The sequence below is a fragment of the Oncorhynchus mykiss genome, chromosome 24 (genome assembly GCF_057628025.1).
Source record: "Oncorhynchus mykiss isolate SJ-2025 chromosome 24, ASM5762802v1, whole genome shotgun sequence".
Classification (NCBI taxonomy): Eukaryota; Metazoa; Chordata; class Actinopteri; order Salmoniformes; family Salmonidae; genus Oncorhynchus; species Oncorhynchus mykiss.
Window position 1 is genome coordinate 25502216 of NC_143045.1, and position 24260 is coordinate 25526475.

A 24260-nucleotide genomic window follows, 5' to 3' on the forward strand; every position below is an offset into this window, starting at 1 on the left:
CTGTTTGTCTATACGTCTGGTTGCTGCATCAACTGTAAGCCTAAAAGGTGGAAACATTATGCATGGTAAAGTCATAAACTATAAGGTATAACAAACTTTATTAAATAGTAGGCCTAGGCTTCTTTGAAGCTTACGTAAAGCTGTAAACTGCTGGATATAAATGTGCCAGACAGTTACTCCGTTACTGGTAAGGCAGCGTTGCTAAGGGAAATAGCTCTTTGTGTGATGCTGTAACTTGACCTACGTGAAAGAGAGGAAGGACCCTTGGATTCTGTAGACTCACAAAGGAGTTTGAAACAAGCTGAAGTTTAGTTTTGGACAACAATTTCCTAAATTGTCTAGTAAGTGTCATTGTCATAAATAAAAAATAGGAAGGAAAACTCATTTTTGCATTTTGTATGTTCGATGGTAGATTGAGTTTCAATAGTGGAAGTGCCTTGTTCCTTATGGCCACCCAATGATGGTTTGACACTTCCTCAGGACAGATACCCCAGGCACCCTTTAACTCAGTAGAGGCGCCTGGCCATAATGCTGTCTTCACCCCTCTCACGAGCCCCAGAGTCCCACTACCCCCAGGCTTTATGCCCCCTGTGGTGGAGACATCAGAATTAGCTAAGTAACATAGATAATTAAGATGTCTTGTCTGCAGAATATGCCTACATGATTGAACTGTTGAAACTCTTTGTTATTAGAATGTCTCCTTTCGCACTCTGGTGTTGGCAGCTGCACTTCCTCCCTCAAATGGGCCTCAGCCACCTTGGTTCCAGAGAGGGGAGAAGTCAGGCTTGTCTATCACATGTCCCTGTTGCTATGCAGAATATCTGCAAGGAGTATGGCAAAGGAGGTCAGAAGGAAACATTGTTTCCATATGTGAACTGTGTGTCTTTATTGCAAACCATGTGAAGGGATGCGTGAGTAATGAGGAACCAATCACTTGTCTCCACAATGTCTGAGCATCAATCAACTCCTCCTAGGGGGAGATTGTTCTCTCCCCTAGCTCAAGGTGGAAACTAAGTAACAACAAATGTCCAAAGTTCTTAGTACAAAACAACAAGTTCCTTATATTTGGGGCCTAAGGTCTGGCACTGGATGTGTGGGGTTAGTGTCTGGAACCATTGTGCGTCATCTCTGAGATTGCACCTATCCTGACCTATCCTGAGATAGTATATAACTCAGAGGCTCACTCCACTCAGTGAGTACTCACTCCATTCATTTGTGTTTGATGTGACCTGCTCCCTTATTAATAAGTGAATAAAGATTTAGTTTAAGTATAACTCTGACTTGTGTGATAAGTTTGGTTGCTCCTGAAGATCTGGGTAAACTGTGCACAGGGGAGCCCCAAATTGGGATCTCAGGGGAGCCGCACACCGGAAGGAGCAGCTGGACTGCCTAAGATCTGAGAGAAAGCGGACACGGGTGGATACCAGATTCCGAACATAGTATTGAGAGAGGGGAGCAAGATGTTCCACCAATATCCTGATCGGTGATTGACCTTGTCTCTTCTCATTATTGAAAAGGAGGTGAGGGAACCACACAAAGTCAAGTTTTTAAGAAAAGCCTCTGTTACGTAGGCTCCGAGTGTGGTCCTGTGTGAGGCGGCACCTTGGAGGCCTAAGCAGGGCCGAGTCAGAGGAGAGTAATCTGAGGATTTGCAGACTCAACGATACTCTGTCACTGCTCGGTTGCGGGCGACCTAGAGCTGTCCTGACACTGAATTGATTACAGTGGGGATTGGTGCGGTCTGTAGGTGCGAGGGGCCAGGTTGACTGTGGGTTCTGTGGGAAGCATGGTACCTGGTGAAGTCCCATTGGATGAGGGACAGCTGTCTGAAGGAGGTATCTACGTGTCTAAGTTACTGATTGATTCCCAGAAGTGGTTAAATCCATGTATTTTAAATGTGCTAGCCAGGTATGCCCTGGGTTACGATAGTTAGATGTTATTGTGAGTGTTTTGTTATTCCGGGCACTTCACCTGAGGTGGAGGTTAAAAGATACGAGGTAAGATTGGATTTTTGGGACCGTGTTACACAATTAGATAGAAGACACAGTACTCTGTAGGTAGTTTTGTACATTTGGATAGACATAAGAGAATCTATACAACAGTAATCGCAGTAGGCGATATCCTCGTGTGGAGATAATACCCCGTTCTGGGGCCACTAATTAGGCAGTATTTTAATGAAGATATGAATTACCCTGTTCATATGGATAAAATATAAAATCATAATCAGTGCTAACTGGTTTTCTTTGTTTTTCTACCCCTGTGTGTGTCTGTGTTATCTTTGAGTGTGTGTGGACAAAGAACAAGGCATTCCAGACCCTCCTACAGGAGCCTTGAAGGTCACGGTAGATAAGTGGGGAAGGGATATTATGGCATAGAGAGGGTGGTTTTCCTTTGACAGGGACACTAAGTGTTATGCTGTTAGACAAGGTAAGACAGAAATTGGTAGAGAAAGAAGGTAAACTAGGGAAAATGGATCAAATAGACAGGGTAATTACAGGGTCATTTTGCTGCTGACTGCTCTGAGCCACAGAAGAGCAAAGGCGGGGCAGACTGAGAAGGGGGGCCCCAAAGGGGGACCCCAGAGGAGAGGGAAGTGGAGCACCTCAAATCAAATCAAATCAAATGTATTCATATAGCCCTTCGTACATCAGCTGATATCTCAAAGTGCTGTACAGAAACCCAGCCTAAAACCCCAAACAGCAAGCAATGCAGGTGTAGAAGCACGGTGGCTAGGAAAAACTCCCTAGAAAGGCCAAAACCTAGGTTGAAACCTAGAGAGGAACCAGGCTATGTGGGGTGGCCAGTCCTCTTCTGGCTGTGCTGGGTGGAGATTATAACAGAACATGGCCAAGTTCAAATGTTCATAAATGACCAGCATGGTCAAATAATAATAATCACAGGCAGAACAGTTGAAACTGGATCAGCAGCACAGCCAGGTGGACTGGGGACAGCAAGGAGTCATCATGTCAGGTAGTCCTGAGGCATGGTCCTAGGGCTCAGGTCCTCTGAGAGAGAGAAAGAAATAGAGAAAGAGAGAATTAGAGAGAGCATACTTAAATTCACACAGGACACCGGATAGGACAGGAGAAGTACTCCAGATATAACAAACTAACCCTAGCCCCCCGACACATAAACTACTGCAGCATAAATACTGGATGGCTGAGACAGGAGGGGTCAGGAGACACTGTGACACCATCCGATGACACCCCAGGGCCAAAAAAGGAAGGATATAACCACACCCACTTTGCCAAAGCACAGCCCCCACACCACTAGAGGGATATCTTCAACCACCAACTTACCATCCTGAGACAAGGCCGAGTATAGCCCACAAAGATCACCGCCACGGCACAACCCAAGGGGGGCGCCAACCCAGACAGGAAGATCACATCAGTGACTCAACCCACTCAAGTGACCCACCCCTCCTAGGGACGGTATGAAAGAGCCCTAGTAAGCCAGTGACTAAGCCCCTGTAATAGGGTTAGAGGCAGAGAATCCCAGTGGAAAGAGGGGAACCGGCCAGGCAGAGACAGCAAGCACCTGCATGGACGCCCCCCTTTCAACAACAGCCGTGGCAGCCACCCCGCAACCAATGGCAGGGTGGGCTACCTCACGGGGTCCACAACAGCAACAGTGGGGCCCACAAGAAGTCACTCAAGGCTGAGGCCAACCTGGGGCTTGGCAGACGGAGATGCCTGCACAGACGACCCTGTACAATCCAGGACAGGGACAGGAGGAGTATTGATGAGGAGACAGGGACAGTTGTGTTAGAATCATCAGAGCAACCAGAGCATTTGTTTTTAAGGAGTCACACTCTTCCCAGAGTAGGGCCAACAGTGGAGGCTTGCGTCAATGGTTAGTCAATAATATATCTTGTTGATACGGAAGCGACAATGTCTGTGATTGACTGTAAGGCTAATAAGAATCCTCCCATGTCTAGTGAAACAGTCCAAACTGTAGGGGCTTCAGGCCTCCCATTCAGAGGTCATGTAACTGTGCCTGTTTCCTTTTGTGAAGAGAAATGTCAGCATCAATTCCTCTTCTCTGATCACTGCCCTGCCAATCCCATGGGCAGAGACCTCCTATGTAAATTGGGTATTAACATAATAGTTGTACAGTACATGAGAAGAAGGAGGGGGAGCAATTGATGCCGATGTAAGAACTGTGTGACTGGTACTATTCAGTGGATATTGATAATGAGGTGCCCAATATTATTCGTGTTTTCTCAATGGCTAAAACCAATTGGGGCTACGAGGGCGGTTTCAAGTCTGAAGCGGGCATAAATTGCACCTCCCATTTTGCACCATTGACAAGATTTCTCCATTATGAGAAGCAATGGCTATGTGCTACATTACAGGATGAGTCAGTGCAGTGTGAGGGTTTATACTCTAGCAGTGATTTCTGTGCTTTAGGGGTTAATCTAACCCCTGCACAGAAAGAGCTCTACCTGTTTGAGGAGAGCGCACCACATGTGTCCCTGGCAAAATCAGACAGAGTAGAATGGGCGGATACTGGAATGTGGATGAAATGCTTGGTTGATGCTATTGACTGGGAGATGCGCCCTGATGGGTTAAATTATTCACCCAGCACACTGACAAGTTGTTACCCACTCAGTTGGGAAACGCCAACTGAGAGGGGTGTGCATGGTGTTGATCAGGTTTCTTTTTCTACCAATATCATGTTGTTGAGTGAAGACTCACCCCTCCTGAGAGGGGTTCCTGAATGCCTATGGGCAAGGGAGAAGTATGATTTGGGGAGAATAAAGGGAGCTGAGCCAATGGTAGTCACTCCTAAAGATACCAGGTGCCCATCTACAGCACAGTATCCACTCAGTAGGGAGGCAATAGCAGGTAGTACTCCTGTTCATGCATCCCTGTTAGCTAATGGCACTTTAATTCCCTGTCCAGAATCACCCTCTAACACCCCTATCTTGCCTGTTAGAAAACCTTCAGGTAATTGGAAGTTTGTCCAGGACTTAAGGCCTGTGAACGATGCAGTTTTGCCCGTGCCACTGTGGTTCCTAATGTTACTACTCTGTTGGGGGCGGTACCACCCACAGCAGAGTGGTTCTCTGTGATTGATTTGGCTAATACGTTTTTTTTACTTCTCCCGTTGCAGAGTCACAGTTCTGGTTTGCTTCACGTTCCTCGGAAGGAGGTACATTGAGTCCCCCACAATTTCTTTCAAACGCATTGGCACAAATTTTGGAGGTTTTCATTCCCGCAGAGGGAAGCAGTCTAATATAGTATGTTTATGACTTGTTATTTTGTTCTGAAACTCTTGAGGTGTATGAAACTGATACTTGAGCTCTTTTGATCTTTCTGGCAGAGAATATCCACAAAGTATCAAAAACAACCAAAAACTACACCAATTAAAATTGTATTTAATTAAATTTAAATTAAAAAAATAATATACATGACAGGGCATGGCTGCCTGACTATGCCGAGGTTGTCCAGCCTCTCTTAGATCTCATTTAGGGTCACAAGATGGCTATGAATGATAAGATAAAATGAACCCCTGAATGACTGACTGCCCTGACGCAACTGAAACAACTCATGACTACTTCTCCATGTCTGGGTCTCCCTGTGCACATTCTAAACCCTTTCAATCTGTTTGCGGTGTATGTAAGAAGAATGGGTTTATGTCTTCTGTGTTGACTCAGGACCATGGGTGGGAAACAGAGACCAGCGGGTTACTATTCTAAGCAATTGGATGGCGTGGCGAGAGTGCCTGGTGTGTTGTTTGACGGCGGTTGCTGCAGCTACCGAGGCTGTACTGGCGTATGCTGACATCGTTGCTATGTGTGAACTAACTGTGCATGTACCAGACGCTGTTTATGCTCTCTTCTCACAGGCCAAGACTGCTCATCTGACTCCAGCAAGGCACTATCAGAATGTGCTTCTAACCATGTCTCATGTGACCCTGAAAAGGTGCACTGTGCTAAATCAAGCTACATTGTTACAAACTAAGAACAGGAGAAACCCACGACTGCACAGCGCTGGTGGAGCTTGTATCTAAACCAGATTTGACTGATGTCCCTTTGCAGAATGCTGAATTGGAAATCTTTGTAGATGGCTCCGCTCAGAGGTCTGAGAAAGGAAAACCACTTGTTGCATATGCTGTAACAACAGCGGCAACCACACTTGAAAGTGCTAAATTGCCACCACATCTCTCAGCGCAGGCTGTAGAACTTTTTGCAATCACAAAAGCTTGTATAGTGGCGAAGGATAAGTCAGTTACTACCTACACTGATAGCCGCTATGCATTTGGGGTAGTACATGATTTTGTTACATTGGGAAACAGCGTGGGTTCCTCACGTCCTCTGGGAAAACTATTTCTCACTCGAAACTTGTTGATAACCTATTGAAAGATATTCTTCTCCCTTCTGAAATAGCTGTATGTAAATGTTTGGCTCATACTAACTCTCCAAAGACAACATAATGGCTGATTTGGCAGCCAAAGCAGCAGCTGTGTCTACTGATTCTCCTGTGTTGCAGATGGGTTCACATCCTATTATGAATCTCTTCTCCCCCAATGACATTTCAGACTTGCGATCTTCTGTAGGTCCTGTCGAGCTGAGGAAGTGGAAGAGGCTGTGTACATATGACAATGTGCAGAAATTGTGGTTGGGCCCGGCTGGGCTGCCAACTCTGCTACGTTCTTGTTTTCCCTACCTTGCTAAGTTGGTGCATGGCCAGTACCAGTACCATGTGTCAAAAGTGGGGAGGGGTAGATTTACCTGGTAGAGTAATGCATTATTAAAGACAGAGGTATAGTAGAGACAGAGTATAGTAGAGATTGTAAAGTCAGGTATTTGAGAGGAAGAGATATGTAGTTAATAGAAAGTAACAAAGAAAGTGGGAAATAAAGGAAATGAGAAGTTCATTGGAAAGTATAAATTCATATTTTGAATTGTTTGAACATTATGATGGTGAAACTCATGGCAGGAACTGGCATCCCCTGGGTCACGGTAATGCCACTCACATTGATGTACATGAGGGGGCGGGCACACATAACTACTGGGTTGGCCCCCCATGAGATTTTGACCCCTTTCCTACAGAACAAGTTGAACCTGAGGGGCTGTAACGATGACATAGTAAGTTATTGTACTGCTCTAAACAATGTTCTGAAGACTATTTTCCCCAGGGTGAAAGCAGCTCTGCCCCAGCCTCTGGTGGGGATCCTGCACAAACTGCAACCAGGTGACTGAGTGGTGGTGAGACCTGAGACGAAGGCATTGGAACCACCAGAGGTGGACTGGACCATACCAGGTGTTGCTGTTCGCGTAGCTAATAGGTCTACTTGAATCCATGCCAGCCACTGCAGGAAGGTGCCATACTGCCCACCAGACCCTGAGGATGGAGGATCCGAGACTACACCCCTCAGGCTCCGGTGATGATCCCTGCCCCTCCTGGCTTAGGACAGGCAATCATGGCCGAGGGGTGCAATAATTCTTCCCACCCAGCAAACACGAGCCCCGGTGTCCCTCTATCCCCAGGCCTCTACCCCGCACCCATGATTCCCAGAGTACCTCTAACCCCAGGCTTTGTGCCCCCTAGGGATCCTGTGATGATGCCTGCCCCTCTCAGACCACAAGCCTGCCCTCCAGGACTGGAAAACCTGACTAAATTGATCAGCTCCTCATCCATCAGAAAGTTAATCTGGCTGAAGTGGTTCTGGGCTGGGAGGTGAAACATACAGTGCCTTGCGAAAGTATTCGGCCCCCTTGAACTTTGCGACCTTTTGCCACATTTCAGGCTTCAAACATAAACATATAAAACTCTATTTTTTTGTGAAGAATCAACAACAAGTGGGACACAATCATGAAGTGGCCTGGTTTAGATCTTATCTGTCGGAAAGATATCAGTTTGTCTCTGTGAATGGTTTGTCCTCTGACAAATCAACTGTAAATTTCGGTGTTCCTCAAGGTTCCGTTTTAGGACCACTATTGTTTTCACTATATATTTTACCTCTTGGGGATGTTATTCGAAAACATAATGTTAACTTTCACAGCTATGCGGATGACACACAGCTGTACATCTCAATTAAACATGGTGAAGCCCCAAAATTGCCCTTGCTAGAAGAATGTGTTTCAGACATAAGGAAGTGGATGGCTGCAAACTTTCTACTTTTAAACTCGGACAAAACAGAGATGCTTGTTCTAGGTCCCAAGAAACAAAGAGATCTTCTGTTGAATCTGACAATTAGTCTTAATGGTTGTACAGTCGTCTCAAATAAAACTGTGAAGGACCTCGGCGTTACTCTGGACCCTGATCTCTCTTTTGAAGAACATATCAAGACCATTTCAAGGACAGCTTTTTTCCATCTACGTAACATTGCAAAAATCAGAAACTTTCTGTCCAAAAATGATGCAGAAAAATTAATCCATGCTTTTGTCACTTCTAGGTTAGACTACTGCAATGCTCTACTTTCCGGCTACCCGGATAAAGCACTAAATAAACTTCAGTTAGTGCTAAATACGGCTGCTAGAATCCTGACTAGAACCAAAAAATGTGATCATATTACTCCAGTGCTAGCCTCCCTACACTGGCTTCCTGTCAAAGCAAGGGCTGATTTCAAGGTTTTACTGCTAACCTACAAAGCATTACATGGGCTTGCTCCTACCTATCTCTCTGATTTGGTCCTGCCGTACATACCTACACGTATGCTACGGTCACAAGACGCAGGCCTCCTAATTGTCCCTAGAATTTTTAAGCAAACAGCTGGAGGCAGGGCTTTCTCCTATAGAGCTCCATTTTTATGGAACGGTCTGCCTACCCATGTCAGAGACGCAAACTCGGTCTCAACCTTTAAGTCTCTACTGAAGACTCATCTCTTCAGTGGGTCATATGATTGAGTGTAGTCTGGCCCAGGAGTGGGAGGGTGAACGGAAAGGCTCTGGAGCAACGAACCGCCCTTGCTGTCTTTGCCTGGCTGGTTCCCCTCTTTCCACTGGGATTCTCTGCCTCTAACCCTATTACAGGGGCTGAGTCACTGGCTTTACTGGGGCTCTCTCATGCCGTCCCTGGAGGGGGTGCGTCACCTGAGTGGGTTGAGTCACTGATGTGGTCATCCTGTCTGGGTTGGCGCCCCCCCCCCCCCCCCCCCCTTGGGTTGTGCCGTGGCGGAGGTCTTTGTGGGCTATACTCAGCCTTGTCTCAGGATGGTAAGTTGGTGGTTGAAGATATCCCTCTAGTGGTGTGGGGGCTGTGCTTTGGCAAAGTGGGTGGGGTTATATCCTTCCTGTTTGGCCCTGTCCGGGGGTGTCCTCGGAGTGGGCCACAGTGTCTCCTGACCCCTCCTGTCTCAGCCTCCAGTATTTATGCTGCAGTAGTTTATGTGTCGGGGGGCTAGGGTCAGTTTGTTATATCTGGAGTACTTCTCCTGTCCTATTTGGTGTCCTGTGTGAATCTAAGTGTGCGTTCTCTAATTCTCTCCTTCTCTCTTTCTCTCTCTCGGAGGACCTGAGCCCTAGGACCATGCCCCAGGACTACCTGACATGATGACTCCTTGCTGTCCCCAGTCCACCTGGCTGTGCTGCTGCTCCAGTTTCAACTGTTCTGCCTTATTATTATTCGACCATGCTGGTCATTTATGAACATTTGAACATCTTGGCCATGTTCTGTTATAATCTCCACCCGGCACAGCCAGAAGAGGACTGGCCATCCCACATATGCTCTCTCTAATTCTCTCTTTCTTTCTCTCTCTCGGAGGACCTGAGCCCTAGGACCATGCCCCAGGAATACCTGACATGATGACTCCTTGCTGTCCCCAGTCCACCTGACTGTGCTGCTGCTCCAGTTTCAACTATTCTGCCTTATTATTATTCGACCATGTTGGTCATTTATGAACATTTGAACATCTTGACCATGTTTTGTTATAATCTCCACCCGGCACAGCCAGAAGAGGACTGGCCACCCCACATAGCCTGGTTCCTCTCTAGGTTTCTTCCTAGGTTTTGGCCTTTCTAGGGAGTTTTTCCTAGCCACCGTGCTTCTACACCTGCATTGCTTGCTGTTTGGGGTTTTAGGCTGGGTTTCTGTACAGCACTTTGAGATATCAGCTGATGTACGAAGGGCTATATAAATACATTTGATTTGATTTGATTTGAAGTGGAACGACATTTATTGGATATTTCAAACTTTTTTAACAAATCAAAAACTGAAAAATTGGGCGTGCAAAATTATTCAGCCCCCTTAAGTTAATACTTTGTAGTTAATACTTTGCCACCTTTTGCTGCGATTACAGCTGTAAGTCGCTTGGGGTATGTCTCTATCAGTTTTGCACATCGAGAGACTGACATTTTTTCCCATTCCTCCTTGCAAAACAGCTCGAGCTCAGTGAGGTTGGATGGAGAGCATTTGTGAACAGCAGTTTTCAGTTCTTTCCACAGATTCTCGATTGGATTCAGGTCTGGACTTTGACTTGGCCATTCTAACACCTGGATATGTTTATTTTTGAACCATTCCATTGTAGATTTTGCTTTATGTTTTGGATCATTGTCTTGTTGGAAGACAAATCTCCGTCCCAGTCTCAGTTATTTTGCAGACTCCATCAGGTTCTTCCAGAATGGTCCTGTATTTGGCTCCATCCATCTTCCCATCCATTTTAACCATCTTCCCTGTCCCTGCTGAAGAAAAGCAGGCCCAAACCATGATGCTGCCACCACCATGTTTGACAGTGGGGATGGTGTGTTCAGCTGTGTTGCTTTTACGCCAAACATAACGTTTTGCATTGTTGCCAAAAAATTCAATTTTGGTTTCATCTGACCAGAGCACCTTCTTCCACATGTTTGGTGTGTCGCCCAGGTGGCTTGTGGCACACTTTAAACAACACTTTTTATGGATATCTTTAAGAAATGGCTTTCTTCTTGCCACTCTTCCATAAAGGCCAGATTTGTGCAATATACGACTGATTGTTGTCCTATGGACAGAGTCTCCCACCTCAGCTGTAGATCTCTGCAGTTCATCCAGAGGGATCATGGGCCTCTTGGCTGCATCTCTGATCAGTCTTCTCCTTGTATGAGCTGAAAGTTTAGAGGGACGGCCAGGTCTTGGTAGATTTGCAGTGGTCTGATACTCCTTCCATTTCAATATTATCACTTGCACAGTGCTCTTTGGGATGTTTAAAGCTTGGGAAATCTTTTTGTATCCAAATCCGGCTTTAAACTTCTTCACAACAGTATCTCGGACCTGCCTGGTGTGTTCCTTGTTCTTCATGATGCTCTCTGTGCTTTTAACGGACCTCTGAGACTATCACAGTGCAGGTGCATTTATACGGAGACTTGATTACACACAGGTGGATTGTATTTATCATCATTAGTCATTTAGGTCAACATTGGATCATTCAGAGATCCTCACTGAACTTCTGGAGAGAGTTTGCTGCACTGAAAGTAAAGGGGCTGAATAATTTTGCACGCCCAATTTTTCAGTTTTTGATTTGTTAAAAAAGTTTGAAATATCCAATAAATGTCGTTCCACTTCATGATTGTGTCCCACTTCTTGTTGATTCTTCACAAAAAAATACAGTTTTATATCTTTATGTTTGAAGCCTGAAATGTGGCAAAAGGTCGCAAAGTTCAAGGGGGCCGAATACTTTCGCAAGGCACTGTAACTACATTGTAAAGAACAGTGTCGGGCAGCAAGTGTTTGCTGTAGCAGAGAAGGAATGCTGCACTCTACAGTTCTGGGCCGAGACCAACCTTTCACCCTTCACATCCAGGACTACCTGGGAGAGGAAGTGATGGCCCTGATACGGCCTTTGAGGTGCGACTGCTGCTGCTTCCCCTGCTGCCTGCAAGAGCTGGAGGTTCTGTTCCCCTGGTAGCCCCATAGGCTATGTGGTGCAGGAGTGGCACCCTTACCTGCCCAAACTCACTGTGCAGAACAAGAGGAGACAACCCCAGCTTAAGATCCATGGGCCAAATGTTGTTTGTCATTGCAGTTCAGATGTCAACTTTGATGTGAAGTCTCTGGATGAGACAGTGGTGGTGGGGCAGATCAGTAAGCAGTGGGTTGGATTCCTGCGAGAAGTCTTCATAGATGCAGATAACTTTGGAATCTCCTTCCCTATGGAACTGGATGTGAAGGTAAAGGCAGTGTTGCTGGGAGCCTGCTTCTAAATCGACTTCATGTACCTTGAGAGAGGTAGAAGAGGAGGATTACATTCCTAACCCTATGGGTGACGTTTTCTGCCCACTGAACAACACTAGGATTAAAATTAAACAAAACCAGTGTGAATTTAGGACTTCCATCCATTGATGCTCAATGTAAAGTATGATGAAATGTGACGTTAATAGAATGTTAAAGGCATAATCTGGGATATCACCTGCTGCATTTATTCAGTGAAAAGAGTTTAGTATGTTTAGTATTTCCAACCTAGCCTACAGCAAGGATTTTCTTAAAGAGCTCTGGATGCGTTTCCTTAGTAACCTCACTAGCTTGTCTGTACATTCTCCCGTCAACATGCACAGATAGATGTTTTAACACATAGCTACATTTCGAGTAGTTTCCTGATGAAAATGAATAGGCTGAATGACTGATGTATCAGTTTAACGATCTACTGACATGTGACCAGATACTCTTCACTTCCGTAGGCTATGTGGGTGTAGAAAAGTGCTTTGGTGCGCTCCAACACAAGTGCGTCCGAAGGCTTGATTTTTGTTCCCTCTACGAATGCACGCAGCAAGAACTTGTCTATGGTATGCTCGCGTTCCTGAGGAACGAAACAGCGCTCGCTAGCAAATCCCAAGGCTAGCACCTACCTGGCTGTCGCGAATAGAATTCACTGCCCATCAGTGACGTGAAAAGACCTTTTGGGGGCAGGAAATGTAAAACTTGTAGTGTATTTGAGGTGTCATGTATGCACCTGGAGTGCCTGAGGGTCGCACTGTTACTAATTCCTACTTGACCATCTGTACTTGACCCATGACATCTGATACATTTTGTTATTCTACCCAAATCCCTGCCTCAGTGTGCTAATATATTAGATGGTGTCAGAAGTTAAAAAGTAATACAAGGAAAGCTCAACATTCCGAAATATCAAACAAATGAGACCGCCAACTACTCTGAACCTAGAGGGAAATGTAGCCGAAAATTGGAGTGTGGATCCAGAAATTCAACCTTTATATCAATGCCAATGGCATCTCCAAGAAATCCGGAAAAGTGAATGTGCCACATTTCTGCACGTAGCCGGAGATGATGCAATCAAGGTATTAAATACTTTTGATTTGGATGATGATGTAGAGGACTTGGATGTATTAAAATAGCTTTTCCAAACATATTGTGAGCCAAGAAAAATGTGGCTAGTGAATGTCAATGAGAAAAATACTGAGAATTAGCAGTGGCCAGAAACACTGAAAATAAACAACCACAAAGTTACTATTAAGCTGGATACAGGAGCTGAGTGTAATGTCTCGTCCATGAGAGACTTGAAAACACTGACAGTGAATGTGAGTGGTGATTCCATGCAAAAATCCAACTGCTAGTGACGTCTTCGGGCCACCAGATGGAGCCAAAGGGTAAGAAAACACTCAAACGTCAATACAAAGAGAACGTGTTAGACCTGGAATTTCAAGTGATAGAATAAGATGCACCTGCAATACTTGGAAGATCAGCTTGTCTGCAAATGAGCTTAATACAGAGAATATTCAAGCTTGAACAAAGGACAGAGACTGACATTTTGAGTGAATATGAAGATTTATTCACTGGACCTGGATGTGTTCCGGGAGTTCATCACATACAAATAGACCCAGAAGTCACACCAGTGGTTCAGTCACCCAGAAAAGTGGCATGGATGTCGTCAGGCAAACTGAACCTACTGAAAGGGTAAACAACTTGGTGACAATCGTGAAGCCAAACAAATTACAGGTATGCAGGGACCCACAGGATCTAAACAAAGCCATCAAGAGAGAACATTATATTTTGCGTACCATTTAAGAGGTAGTTTCTGAAATGCCTAACGCCAAGGTATAAACCAAGGCTTCTGGCAAATCCAACTGGATGAAGAGAGCTCCCGACTCGGCACGTTCAATAAGCCGTTTGGGAGGTATTCATTCAAGAGACTGCTGTTCGGAATCGCGTCCGCTCCAGAGGTGTTCCAGAGGTGCCTCATCCAGCATTTGGAAGGTGTCATAAACATCATGGATTACATTCTTGTCTGGGGTGATGACACCAAACAGCACGCCCGGAGACTGAGGCAGCTACTAGACAGACTGAGAAGCATCAACTTGAAACTGAAAGTGCAAAATCAGAATGACAGAAACTCGCTAAATTGGACATGTGTTAAACAAAGGCCTGAAACCAGACTCCGAAAAGGTCAGAGAAATACAAGAAATGCCAGAGCCAGAGGACAAAGCAGCACTTCAGAGGTTCATGGGAATGTTGAAATATCTCGCAAAGTTCATCTGAAATCTCTCAGATATCAGCACACCACTGACACACAACTGCTGGAAGGAGACATTCAGGAGTCTTCACAGTAACAGCTTCAAAAGCTTGAAAACACTTGGCAGCCAGTGTTAACGCACTACGGTGTAAATAAAAATATAAACAGTGACACTATCTGTGGATGCCAGCTCAGAAGGCTTGGGAGCTGTGATCCTGCAAGATGGTCAGCCAATCGCATATGGGTCAAGATCCCTCAGACTGTCAAAAGAGAGACGCTCAAATTGAAAAAGAGCTACTGGTGATGGTGTATGACTGCGAGAAGTTTTATCAGTACCTGTATGTAAACCAGATCCAGGTGGAGTCAGACCACAAGCCCTTGGAAACAATCTTCCAGAAGTTGCTCCAGAAAACACCAGCCAGACTGCAAAGGAAGCTGATTAAACTACATTGATACTGTCTACATGTGACATACAAATCAGGAAAGGAGATACACATCGCTGATGCACTGAGCTAAGCATACCTGAAGGAACAGATAAAGAAATTACTGGATGGTGAGCTGGATGTAATGTACATCGCTCATCAACTTCCTGTTTCAGAAGAGAAATGGCAGCAATTCAAAAGAGCAACAGCAGAAGATGAATAGTTAAGACTGGTCACAGAAACAGTTAAATAGGGGGCCTCCCGGGTGGCGCCATGGTCCAAGGCACTGCATCGCAATGCTAGCTGTGCCACCAGTGATTCTGGGATCGATACCCAGGCTCTGTCGCAGCGGGCCGTGACCGGGAGGTCCATGGGGTGACGCACAATTGGCCTAGCGGTCGTCCGGGTTAGGGAGGGCTTGGCCGTTTTTCTTAATTAATTTTTTTATTTCACCTTTATTTAACCAGGTAGGCTTGTTGAGAACAAGTTCTCATTTACAACTGCGACCTGGCCAAGATAAGGCATAGCAGTGTGAACAGACAACAACACAGAGTTACACATGGAGTAAACAATAAACAAGTCAATAACACAGTAGAAAAAAAAATAGTCTATATACATTGTGTGCAAACGGCATGAGGAGGTAGGCAAATAATTACAATGTAGCAGATTAACACTGGAGTGATAAATGGTCAGATGGTCATGTGCAGGTAGAGATACTGGTGTGCAAAAGAGCAGAAAAGTAAATAAATAAAAACAGTATGGGGATGAGGTAGGTAAATTGGGTGGGCTATTTACCGATGGACTATGTACAGCTGCAGCGATCGGTTAGCTGCTCAGATAGCAGATGTTTAAAGTTGGTGAGGGAGATAAAAGTCTCCAACTTCAACGATTTTTGCAATTTGTTCCAGTCACAGGCAGCAGAGAACTGGAAGGAAAGGCGGCCAAAATAGGTGTTGGCTTTAGGGATGATCAGTGAGATACACCTGCTGGAGCGCGTGCTACGGGTGGGTGTTGCCATCGTGACCAGTGAACTGAAATAAGGCGGAGCTTTACCTAGCATGGACTTGTAGATGACCTGGAGCCAGTGGGTCTGGCGACAAATGTAGCGAGGGCCAGCCGACTAGAGCATACAGGTCACAGTGGTGGGTGGTAAACGGATGGCACTGTGATAAACTGCATCCAGTTTGCTGAGTAAAGTATTGGAAGCTATTTTGTAGATGACATCGCCGAAGTCGAGGATCGGTAGGATAGTCAGTTTTACTAGGGTAAGTTAAACATAATGGAGTACCGTGATTAATGGACAGTCCAGCAGGCATCAGCTATGTAGCCAAGTGATCGTAGTGTCCAGGGGGCAGCAGTAGATGGGACAGGGAAGCCGCCACTACATAACGACACAGCGTTTAAAGTTAGTAGCCCGGGGCTAGTAGGAGCGTCTGCTCCGACGGAGGCCGGTTGAAGGCACAGCGGATGGAGTATTCGTCGGCAGACCAGTCGTGGTGGTGCGGCGGGCGCCGTGTCGACAGAGAATCCAAGCCAGATGGCGAAAGAGGTATTGTAGAATTGAGTTTGCTAGCCGGGAGATGCGCCTGGCTCACAGCTAACTGGTGCTAGATTCGTGGCAGTGGCGTTAGCCACTATAGCCAATCGGTAGCAGCGGTGATCCGGTGCCAAGGTCCAGAGTTTACAGCAAGGATCCGGTGGAGTATTGGGCTCTAGCGGTGTATGAGTGGGGTTCGGGTGAACAGCTGAGTAGGCCGGGAGGTGGGCCTCAGGGATAGCTTCGGTACTGGGTGCCACGGTGAGTGCACGCTAGCTGTGAGCTAGCTAGCTGCAAGCTGTGAGCTAGCTGCGAAGATCAGAAGTAGTGGTCCAGGGATTACGGCAGGAATCCGGCATTGTTGTGGAGAGTCCGATACTGGTAGACTAGTGAGTATTATCCAGGCTAAAAACAGGGCTGGTATCTGTGCAGAAGGTAAAAGCCGCTAGCAGTGGCTAAAAATGACTAAATAGCTTGTAGCTAATTAGCTGGTTAGCTTCTAGAGGTTCTTGAATGTGTTATAAAATTGAAAATAATAGCGATTCCGAATCACATTGGGTGAGGCAGGTTACCGGAAGGAATAATCAAATTAAAAATCGAAAAGAGATTGAAAATAAATTGAAATATATATACAAAAAAATACGAAAAATACAAAAGTACATGAGATGATGAACAAACACGTCTTCACTGCTACGTCATCTTGGATCTAGTGATATCCTTGTCTCATCACGCACTAGCGACTCCTGTGGCGGGCCGGGCGCTGTGCACAGTGTTTCCTCCGACACATTAGTGTGGCTGGCTTCCGGGTTGGATGTGCGTTGTGTTAAGAAGCAGTATGGCTTGGTTGGATTGTGTTCGGAGGACGCATGGCTCTCGACCTTCGTCTCTCCCGAGCCCGTACGGGAGTTGTAGCAATTGAAAAAATGTTAAAAAGTGATGGACAGACATAGGGTTGGAAACTTTCCGGTAAATTTCCAGAATTTTCCTGGAATTTTTCTATGGGAAGTTAAGCCCGGGAATTTTGGTAAATTTGCTTAAATTCATTAAAAAAAGTTAGCTTATAACGTTAAAAAAATAAAGTGGGATATACATGAGGGAATTCTAGGTATTGTGGCATGTTTTGGTTAAACTATCCCCAATTCAATGAAATTGCAACCCTCTGCATGCACAGTGCACTCTTCCATCACATGTACAGCTGATTCTCAAGATCTTGCACACTAATGAGATGCTACTGAGTCCACACTACTACACTGTCTGTAGCCAAGGACTACATGCTTTCTGGTAAGAATTGATTACAATACTGGGTGAAGTGAATATATATGACATACATGATTTTTTGTTAACTAGTAAATAGTAGCCCACAGCACAGCACCACAAGTGTTTAAAAACTTCTTAGGGCTGCAATCCCATTAACGGGATGGTATGACAACAAATTGCAAGGCGCCAAATTCAAAACAACAGAAATCTCATAATTAAAATATCACAAATATACATGCATCTTATACCGTTTTAAAGGTAATCTGGTTGTTAATCCCACCACAGTGTCCGATTTCAAATAGGCTTTACAGCGAAAGCACCACAAACGATTATGTTAGGTCACCACCAAACCACAGAAAAACACAGCCATTTTTCCAGCCAAAGAGAGGAGTCACAAAAAGCACAAATAGAGATAAAATTAATCACTAACCTTTGATGATCTTCATCAGATGACACTCATAGGACTTCATGTTACACAATACATGTATGTTTTGTTTGATAAAGTTCATATTTATATAAAACAAAATCTTTACATTGGCGCGTTACGTTCACTAGTTACAAAAACATCCAATGATTTTGCATAGCCACATCGATTCAACAGAAATACTCATCATAAATGTAGATGACAATACAAGTTATACACATGGAATTATAGATATACCTCTCCTTAATGCAACCGCTGTGTCAGATTTTAAAAAAACTTTACGGAAAAAGCAAACCATGCAATAATCTGAGACTAATCTGAGAATAAAATTAGCCGCCATGTTGGAGTCAACAGAAACCAGAAATTACATTATAAATATTCCCTTACCTTTGATGATCTTCATCAGAATGCACTCCCAGGAATCCTAGTGCCAAAATAAATGCTTGATTTGTTCGATAATGTCTGTTATTTATGTCCAAGTAGCTACTTTTGTGAGGGCATTAGGCACAGATATCCAAACGCTCGTGCAGGTCAAGCATGACTTCGGACAAAAACTTCAAAAAGTTATATTACAGGTCAAAAAAACATTTCAAACTAAGTATAGAATCAGTCATTAGGATGTTTTTATCATAAATCTTTAATAACGTTCACACCGGAGAATTCCTTTGTGTCTAGAGAAGCAATGGAACGCAGGTTGATATCATGTGGAATGCGCGTGAACAGGAAATGGCTCTCTGCCAGAAACCTGACTCATTCAGCTCTTATTCAGTCCCACAGCACAGTAGAAGCCTCATTCAAGTTTCTAAAGACGGTTGACATCTAGTGGAAGCCCTAAGAAGTGCAACTTCATTCATATCCCACTGTGAATTCAATAGGGCCTGGGTTGAAAATCGACCAACCTCAGATTTCTCACTTCCTGTTTAGATTTCTTCTCAGGTTTTTGCCTGCCATATGAGTTCTGTTATACTCACAGACATCATTCAAACAGTTTTAGAAACTTCATAGTGTTTTCTATCCAATACTAATAATAGTATGCATATATTAGCAACTGAGACTGAGGAGCAGGCCGTTTACTCTGGGCACCTCTGGGCACCTTTCATCCAAGCTACTCAATACTACCCCTGCAGCCATAAGAAGTTAAATAATTTCTAACTTGTTAATGTGTTAATTCACCTGTTTCCATACATGTTTCATTTTAAAACATGTATCTTACAAAGGACTTGTTTAATCTAACTGCTTAACTATTTATCTGTATGTGGAATTGTATTTGGGTTTTTTTTACAAAAAAATGTCTAATCTTTACAGGAAAATGCCACGGGCACTATCTGATGTGCGGAGAAAGTCCACTGTAGCTAATGTAGAAGGAGAAGCGGTGTACATTTACAAATACTGTGCCAAATCATATGTGAAGAATGTAACAAAGATGCAGAATCATCTGGCCAAGTGCATAAAGTTCCCTCAGCACTCACAACAAGCAACCTCTGACAAAAGTTCCTCTACTTCTATTCAAGTTGAGAATTATGAATCACACACCTTGTCGATAGCAACAGCTCATGGTCCTCCTGGAATCAGAAGTTTTTTTGACTCAATGGAGGAACGTAGTCAGAGAAATCCTGATGAATGTCTTGCTTGAACTGTGTATGCAACTGGTTCACCTCTGATGCTCACAGGCAATGTGTATTGGAAGAGATTTCTGAATGTTCTTCACCCCGGATACACCCCTCCAACCAGACATGCTTTATCTACTAATTTGCTGGATGCAGAGTTCAACAGAGTTCAAGTGAAGGTCAAGAAAATCATAGAGAAAGCAGACTGTATTGCAATCATCTCTGATGGGTTGTCGAATGTTCGTGGGCAAGGAATAATGAACTACATAATCTCCACCCCTCAACCAGTATTCTACAAGAGCACAGACACAAGTGACAACAGACACACCGGTATCTACATTGCAGATGATCTGAAGGCAGTCATCAATGACCATGGACCACAGAAGGTATTTGCACTGGTGATAGACAATGCTGCGAACATGAAGGCCGTTTGGTCTAAAGTGGCGGAGTCCTACCCTCACATCACACCCATTGCTGTTGTCGTGTCTTTGGCTATGCCGGATTAAGTGATATGACATGCTATTCTATAAAACAATTTCTCTGTAATTAATATTACCTGATTAAGCTAATCAGGTAAATAATTAACTAGAAAGTTGGGGCACCACGAAATAATGTTTATAGAGCTGTTATCTTCCGAATAAACTCTTAAAGACCTGGTCATCTTTTACGTCAGTAGCAGTCAATATTTAATCCTCACCTTATTTTGTCTCATCTGAGACCACCCCTCATCAGTGTCAAACGCTCCCTAAAACACTTCAGCGAGCAAGCCTTTCTAATCGGGCCGACTCTTTTCTCTGTATACATCAATGATGTCGCTCTTGCTGCTGGTGATTCTCTGATCTACCTCTACGCAGACGACACCATTCTGTATACTTCTGGCCCTTCTTTGGACACTGTGTTAATAACCTCTTGAAACTAGGGGGCACTATTTTTATTTTTGGAAAAATAATGTTCCCAAAGTAAACCGTCTATTTCTCAGGACCAGATGCTAGAATATGCATATAATTGACAGCTTATGATAGAAAACACTCTAAAGTTTCCAAAACGGTCAAAATATTGTCTGTGAGTATAACAGAACTGATATTGCAGGCGAAACCCTGAGGAAAATCCAATCAGGAAGTGCCTCTTATTTTGAAACCGTTGTTTTTCTATGCACCCCTGTTGGCCATTGAAAGGGATATCAACTCGATTCCTTTTTGTACATATTCCCTAAGGTGTCTACAGCATTTTGACGTAGTTTCACGCCTTTATGTTGAAGAATGAGTGTAAACGACTACATTGCGTAAGTGGCCAGCTGAGGGCTCTCAGAGTGATTCTTGCATAAAAGACAGAGGTAGTCATTTTTCCTCTCGCTCCTACTGAAAAGCCAATTTTCCCGGTTGATATATTATCAAATAGATATTTGAAAAACACCTTGAGGATTGATTATAAAAAACATTTGCCATGTTTCTGTCGATATTATGGATATAATTTGGATTTTTTTTCGCCGTTGTCGTGACCGCTATTTCTGGTGGATTTCTCAACAAAACGTGACCAACAAACGGAGGTATTTTGGGTATAAAAATAATCTTTATGGAACAAAAGGAACATTTGCTGTTTAACTGGGAGTCTCGTCAGTGAAAACATGCGAAGATCAAAGGTAAACGGTTAATTTGATTGCTTTTCTGATTTTCGTGACCAAGCTTCCTGCTGCTAGCTGGACATAATGCTATGCTAGGCTATCGATAAACTTACACAAACGCTTGTCTTGCTTTGGGTAGTTCCAAGAGGTTAACAACCCTCCAGACGAGCTTCAATGCCATACAACTCTCTTTCCATGGCCTCCAACTGCTCTTAAATGCAGGGAAAACTAAATGCATGCTCTTCAACCGATCGCTGCCTGCACCTGCCCGCCCGTCCAGCATCACTACTCTGGACGGTTCTGACTTAGAATATGTGGACAATTACAAATACCTAGGTGTCTGGTTACACTGTAAACTCTCCTTCTAGACTCACATTAAGCATCTTCAATCCAAAATGAAATCTAGAATCGGCTTCCTATTTCTCAACAAAGCATCCTTCACTCATGCTGCCAAACATACCCTCGTAAAACTGACTATCCTACCGATTCTTGACTTCGGCGATGTCATTTACAAAATAGCCTCCAACACTCTACTCAGCAATATAGTCTATCACAGTGCCATCCGTTTTGTCACCAAAGCCCCATATACTACCCACCACTGCGACCTGTATGCTCTCAACTGCTGGACCTCGCTTCATATTCGTCGCCAAACCTACTGGCTTCAGGTCATCTATAAGTCTTTGCTAGGTAAAGCCCCGCCTTATCTCAGCTCACTGGTCACCATAGCAGCACCCACCCCATAGCATGCGCTCCAGCAGGCATATTTCACTGGTCACCCCCAAAGCCTATTCCTAATTTGGTCGCCTTTCCTTCCAGTTCTCTGCTCCCAATGACTGGAACGAATTTCTAAAATCACTGAAGCTGGAGACTCGTATCTCCCTCACTAACTTTAAGCATTAGCTGTCAGAGCAGCAGATCATTGCACCTGTACATAGCCCATCTGTAAATAGCCCATCCAACTACCTCATCCCCATATTGTTATTTTTTTGTTGTTGCTCCTTTGCACCCCAGTATCTCTCCTTGCACATTCATCTTCTGCACATCTATCACTCCAGTGTTTAATCGCTAAATTGTAATTACTTCGCCACTATGGCCTATTTATTGTCTTACATCCCTAATCTTACCTCATTTGCACACATTGTATATAGTCTTTCTCTATTGTGTTATTGACTGTATGTGTGTTCATTCCATGTGTAACTCTGTCTTGTTGTTTGTGTCACACTGCTTTGCTTTATCTTGGCCAGGTCGCAGTTATAAATGAGAACTTGTTCTCAACAGGCCTACTTGGTTAAATAAAGGTGAAATAAAAAATAAAATTAAAAATAACAAGTTGATTTCAGTGTTTATATTATTGCTTTCCGCTGTTTGGTTTGGTGTTGTTGGTGCTGGAGAACACACAGATGAGTAGTTTTCTTTCAGGCTGACACTTTTCAGGTTCTCTTTCCACAGGATAAGGTAAGTCCATTTTGGTTTCGGAGTGTCTCTCTGGGTGTGTGGTTTCATGTGTTTTTAACAGGTGTCTCTGGTTCCTTCTGTAGATCCTCTCGTTTGGTGTTTGGTGTTTTTACTATGTATGAGTTGGCCGGTCATGTTTTCCAAGTACAATTGCTGGTTGCAATTTGCTGTCTTGTCTGATCCTGACTCGTTCTCCTTCCTTCATCACCAAAATCTTACATGTGCCTTGGTCAAAATAGTGTTTTTGTCTCTGTTGTCTGCTTGTGAGACGGCTCTTGACATGCTGATAGAGTCCTGGCTTTAATAATCTCTTTGATGTCGGTATCTTTGTCTTCAGCCTTAGAGAGAATAAAGTAGACGGTGCGCGTCAAACGTCTGATTTATGACCCTATACCAGATGACGCGTACATGCCCAAATATGGGCGCCAGGACATCCTGGCGGGAAGGTGTCACGTGGTTATGGCCATATAATGCATCCTGTTGTCACGTGTTAGAGGGTGTGTTATTTTATATCTATATTGCATCTATTCATTTGAAGTTGTCATGATGATTGATGTATAGGGACCTGGTTGAACTGGGGGGGATGTGTTTGAACATTTCAAAGAGAATGACCCCACACCCACCCTATTTTATTGCCCTTAGGATTGTTGTCTATGAAGCAGGAATGTCCGGGGGGTTGGGTTTGCAGCAGACGCATTATAAATGAAGCCCAGAACAACACATGCGGCCCCAGAACACTAAACAAGATTTTAAAAATAAAACCCAGAACATTAAACAGAAAATGATGTCTCCTAGGCCAATTCTCGGGGTGCTATGCGTCTCTTGTCACGAATCCAATGATAAAAGCATCGAGGACGTTTTGTGTGAGGCCCTTGAATGTTTTAAAGGAGTTTTTGATAGGAGTGATGTATGTCTTACATATTCCAACCTGAGGATTCTACGGTGAAAAATTTCACAGACAGCGGACCCAAACCCCTTTATCATGCAAAACCCGGGAGTTTTTCTCCTTCGCTGCGTATGAGAGAATGGCTTAAGATAAGGCTAGCGCTCTGTCAAATTGAACAGGCCCTGAGTAGTACAACCCTGCCAGGATATGCAATGGAAGAGTATGTGTGCGGGCGCAGTGATTTGAAGGCCATAAGAATTGCTTCAATTGCGTATAGCCCCGAGTCCAAAGTGACAATTTTAGCATGTGAACAATTTGATAGTACAAATGCAACGAAGTCTGTCAGTTCATATGTATTTTCCAAAGCCTGCAAGGATGTAAACTTTTTTTATGCCAGTGTTTAGCTTTAAATGGATTGATTACCCTATATACATAACCCTGATGAATAAGCTGGACAGTCTTTTCCAAAATCGTGAACAATTACGGCGCTGGCCGCGTCTATCCTTAAGACATACCCAGGATCTACATGCCAGACGTTTGATTTATCCCTGGAGGGAAAACTTACGGAGCCTTGACGGAGTGTGTGTGGGATATCCTGTGAGCAAGAGAGTCTGTCTTGACGTTGGTGAATTGGAGACGGATGGCAGTCAGGGCTAACCTGCCCCTTTATCT

The 24260-nt window shown here is 44.2% G+C and overlaps 1 long non-coding RNA gene across 1 annotated transcript; it reads right to left on the reverse strand.

The window, feature by feature from the left end:
* Positions 1 to 858: 858 nt before the first annotated feature.
* Positions 859 to 24260, reverse strand: LOC149972409 (uncharacterized). Its single transcript, XR_016491403.1, has 2 exons — positions 24154 to 24260; positions 859 to 3005 (listed from the first exon to the last, which is right to left on the reverse strand). It is a non-coding gene; the product is annotated as an uncharacterized LOC149972409 (long non-coding RNA).